This window comes from Prosopis cineraria, unplaced genomic scaffold (genome assembly GCF_029017545.1).
Source record: "Prosopis cineraria cultivar Desert tree isolate PC_DT_omini unplaced genomic scaffold, ASM2901754v1 PC11, whole genome shotgun sequence".
NCBI classification, from domain to species: domain Eukaryota; kingdom Viridiplantae; phylum Streptophyta; class Magnoliopsida; order Fabales; family Fabaceae; genus Prosopis; species Prosopis cineraria.
In genome coordinates, this window is record NW_026555342.1 from 22045071 (window position 1) to 22050508 (window position 5438).

Below are 5438 nucleotides of genomic sequence, written 5' to 3' on the forward strand. Positions count from 1 at the left end.
ATTGAAGAATGGGGTCCTTTTGAGATTACAACTTCTTGAGCAATGCCATTTGTGTTTTTTTTTTTATTCCCTCTGGGAAAATGTCACTGCAGGACCTTTGAAGCAATTTTATAGCAAAAAATACCAAAAGAATTTGAATTATCATAATAGGACTAGGGGACTAAACTATAAATAAATTTGAGCATGAAATAACCATAACACCCTTGCTTCTTTTATAAAAAAAGTCAAGCCAACAATCATCAGCACTGGCCACCGGTCCACCGATAACCGATCACCGTAGGTCCAATGATAGTGACAATTTTATTGAATAATTAGTAAAAGTAGCTAAGGGAGATTTGATCCAATGATGCATTAGCCATTTAAAAAGCTTGGTGGCTACCAAGCTCTTTTAATCTTATTAGACAAAACAAAATATATGTAATCCCCCAAATTTATAAATTACTTTCATGTTATAACATAATGATAACTTATAAATTAACATGTTCATATAGGTATTAAATTTAGTTTCCAAATCACTTGTTTGTTATAACATAATTGTGAATTGTTAATTCCTAAATGGCAATTGTTATTTTACTGATTCTACTTGTTAATTGGAAATAGTCTATTAAAATTGGGGGTTTAAAAATTCATGTATTTTATAAGTTCTCAATTATAAATTGACATTTGAGTGTCATTAAAATAATGTTCATATAAGTAATAAATCTATTTTTTAAACCACTTGTTTGTTATAACATAACAATGAATTGTTAATTCTTCAATAACACTTACTCCTTCTGTTAAAAAAATGTAAAGCATTTTTTTGATGAGCTAGATGTTAAAAAATATAAGGCATTTTTAATCTTTCAAGGTATAATCATTGTCTTTTTTTTTTAAAAAGTAACCTTATTGATAGTGGTTTTTTATTTATTATAGGGCGTTTAATAGGTGTAAATATAAAAAGATAGGGTTAGTTTGAAAGTAGATAACTACTTTACTGGGGGTGAGATTCGATTAAAAATACCTTACATTTTTTAACAGAAGCAATATTATTTTATTAATACTACTAGTTAATCAGACATAGTCTATTAAAATGAGGATTTAAAAATTCATGTATTTTATATGTTCTTAATTGTAAATTGACATTTGAGTGTCATTAAAATAACATGTGCATATAGGTAAAAAATTTAGTTTTCAAACCACTTGTTTGTTATAACATAAGGGTGACTTATTAATTTCTGAACTTTACTTATTATGTTACTAATGTTACTTATTAAACTAAATACATGAATTCTTAAACCCCCAATTTGTAATTGATTATGTCAGACTAACAAGTAACTTAAATAAAATAATAGGAATTGTTCAGGAATTAGCAAGTCTCCATTATGTTATAATTTGGAAGTAGTTTAAAAATGTGGGTGACTACATATATATTTTTTGCCTTATAAAATTAAAAGGCTATGGTGGTTACCAAGCCACCAAATTTTTTAAGTGGTCAATTGGTCATAGGATCAAACTCCCTTTGACCTCCTTCATCAATTATTCAATAAAATTGTCACCAAAGCTTTGATAACTAGTCGGGGCTCCGATGGATGGTGCCGAAAACAATAGAGTTTACTTTAATTTTTCTAAAAGCAAGGGCATTATGGTCATTTCATGCATGAGTCTCCCACTTCTGCGGTGATAATTCATATTCTTTTAATCCTCTTTTGCTATAAAATTGCCTCAGAGGTTCTGCAGTGATATTTTCCCTTTTTCTTTTGTGCAAAGTTATTTCTTTCTTTTGCTAGAGGGCAAGGAAATATTTAAAGGCTGTCATTTTCAACATTTTTTTATTCTTTATTCGTTTCTTTTTTTTTTTTCAATTTTTTAAAGATTTTTATTTCACAGTTCAAAATCTTGTAGGTTTGGTAGCACATTAATGTTTTGTTTCTTGAAAATGTGCACAGTGCATAATACTAAAAAGGAATAATTTACTTAGTTGGATTTAGCTCAAGTTTTATATATTCTTATTAATTATTTACTTTCTATTTATTAAGTGTGAGACTTTGTAATTGTGTTTATGTGAATGGAAGCTAAAATTTGAAATAAATGAGAAGGTAAAATATCTTTAATAACGATAGGGAACAACAAGCTAGAGATGCTTTCTCATATATTACACCGGAAACCATACTGATTCTAATTGTTATAGTTGAATTTGTTATAGATTTTATTATAATTGACAGTAATTTTCTTTGTTTAATACAGCCTGGAGGCATGATAAAACTTTCCAAGGGAGACCAGCCAAGCTCCTTGAAATATGGGAGAGTTAATGCTTTCTTGAAAAATAAATTAATGCGTACTGTCATCCGTACCAGAAATGCTTGAATTTCTTAATTATAGGACATTGAAAATTGTTTTTGCATAAAAAAGTTTAAAGCAAAAAGTAAAAGTAACATGAGAATTCAATCAAAAAAAAAAAAAAACAATGTGAGAATTGAAATGTTTAATTGCACTGTCCCCTTAAATAAAAGTAAAATTAAATATGTGGTACGTACTTGCGGATTCCTTTTCTCTTGACAGCTTTCCCAATTAATCTCGTCACTCTTCTGTATCCTCACATTTTCCTCGTCAAGTTTAGAGTAGGTGGTTTAAATCTACTCACTCAATAAATATTTAATTTTAATTATTAGATTTTATTAATATTTAAAAGTTAACAAGATATTTTGTAAAACAGTTCTTACTCCTTACACATGCTATCTTCTCTAAAAATTCAAGATTTGCTATTTTTAGATTATTATATGATAAATCTTTATTAGTCATTGGATTAAATTGAACAACTGTTATCATGCCAAGTGAGATATTCATTGAATAAGTAGATTTAGGCTATTTTACAGATCCAAATCCTACCTTCATCACTCTCCTGTCTCCTCACATTTTCACCTCCCACATTCCCTCCCCACATATATAAAAAGGGAGAATTACGTTAAACGACCTGCATGAGCTCAAGCACACACATATTCAGTTAATCGTAAAGGAAAACCTAATGGTGCCTTTTGCTACTTCAGCTTTAGCCGGAGAGGTGTTCCATTTCAAAGAAGAAGAAAAGAAAATATAGGAATCTGCATTAGAGAATGGACGTTCAATGATCAGTACTCCTACCATCTCCCAGTTCCATGGGGTGGATGATGCAGAGATAGCCAAAGTCATTGCTCACTATCTCCACAGTTTAACTCACATAAAGGATCACTTCTTAGGTTAGTTTTTTTTTTTTTTTTTATTTAACAAGACTCTCATGTATTGAGTTCCAATTTCTGTCATATATGCCTAAAAAATATAGTCTTTAATGTATGTATATATGCAGGTTATCCAACTAATCTAGACTTCAACTACGATGCACTGGTGCAGTTACTGCGTTTCCACTTGAACAATGCTGGTGATCCATTTATTGGAAGCAGTTATTCGTTGAACTCAAATCCATTTGAGCTGTGCGTGCTTGATTGGTTTGCCAAGCTATGGCAAATAGAGAATAATGAGTACTGGGGATATGTTACCAGTGGTGGTACTGAAGGAAATTTTCATGGGATTTTAGTAGGGTTAGTACTGTATCTTTTATCATTCCCATAAAAATATATCCAAGTGTAATGAGTTTTTTGCTATGTATTTATATATGTAAAGATAAATATATATTCATTTTTTACCAACAAACAGGAGAGAACTATATCCTGATGGAATTCTTTACACATCACGGGACTCGCATTATCCAGTGTTGAAAGTAGCAAGGCTTCTTAGAATCAAGTGTGTGGTGGTAGGGACTCGAATCTCAGGTGAGATTGACTATAAGGAACTAAAGGCGTCTCTTTTATCAAACAAGGACAAGCCTGCAATCATCAACCTAAACATAGGTCTTTTTCCTCTACTCTCTCTCTCTCTCTATATATATATATATATAACAGTGCTACTGTTTTGCGAGCAGGGACAACTTTAAAGGGAGCCATTGATGACCTTGATCTTGTACTACAATCACTTGAGGATTGTGGTTTCACTCAAGATCGATTCTACATTGATTGTGATGCCGCACTATTTGGAATGATGGTACCTTTTGACAATGGGGTGAGAACAACAGATGAAATGAAATGGAAATATCTGATTAACAATATGATACAGCAAAATTTAAAGTAAATTAGAAAGTAAGAATAGATGAATAATGAACAATATGATTTGATTGGACCTTTATTTAGTTTGTATTAGAGATTAACATGTACATTTATTTTTAAGAAGAAATTGATCCTGATATCATAATGCATCACTTGTGGAATTCACAGGCACCAGATATTTCTTTTAAAAAACCTATCGGAAGCGTAACTATTTCTGGCCACAAGTTCCTGGGCTGTCCAATGCCTTGTGGCATTCTGATAACTCGTTTAAAATACATTGATTTTTTCTCAAGAGAAGTAGGATACATCGCTTCAAGAGATGCCACCATCTCAGGAAGTCGAGGAGGCCATGCTCCGATCTTCATTTGGTATGCTCTCAACAAGAAAGGCTTCGATGGCCTTCGAGAAGAAGTTCAAGAGTGCATCAAGAAGGTGGTCTACCTTCAAGATTGCTTGAGAGACCAGGGCATCGGAGCCATGTTAAACAAGTAGCAACACTCTGGTATTTGAGAGGCCTCGAGATGATGCGTTTGCTGGTAAGTGGAGCTTGGCTAACAATGGGAATATATCACACGTGGTAGTGATGCAACATGTGTCGGAGGAAATGTTAGATGCCTTTGTGAGTGAGTTTGTGAAGAATCGGTCTGCATGGTATCAAAATAATAAGAGGCAAATGCAGCCTCCTTGCGTTGCTGAAGATATTGGTGTTGAGAATTGCGCTTGTGCTTTTCACAAGACGTCGATTTCATGATTATGCAATTGTGTGGCGTGCTCTAATATGATCACTTATTCATGTTGCTTTTATTTGAACTGTGTCTTGTATCTTATTTTGTTCTCTTTCTTGCTTCTGGTCCGTGTTTTGGGTAGTGAGCGATTTCACTTTGTTTCTGTATAATGTTTGCTTAATTTCGGTGATTGTCATCGGAGGTTGTAAGAGCTATATATATATATGTTCTATGATTTGTCAATCATTCGATAAGACTAATAAATTCTTAGCTGATATTTTAATGATATTTTGTTTAATTTAATCTTTACAAAAGTATCTTGGAATTTATGTGGTAAAGTATTCAAATGATGCTTGCCATGAACTTGAAGAAAGGATGAGACTGGTGAAGAAAAAATTTTGTATTGCTATTTCGTAAAATAGTTATAAAAAAAAAAACATACATGAACAAACTGGTCTGCAAGTGTATGTACAAGTCACAACAAGTAATTCAAAGTGAGAAAAGTATTACTCCTACGATAATTTGGTTCTAGCTAGAACCTGAACAAGTATTTTAATTTTATACTGTTCAATAATTTGAATGATAAAACAAATCACCGAAG

At 32.0% G+C, this 5438-nt stretch overlaps 1 pseudogene; it reads left to right on the forward strand.

The window, feature by feature from the left end:
* The first annotated feature begins 3100 nt into the window (after window positions 1–3100).
* On the forward strand, window positions 3101–4863 carry LOC129286326 (serine decarboxylase 1-like; annotated as a pseudogene).
* The last annotated feature ends 575 nt before the right edge of the window (window positions 4864–5438 follow it).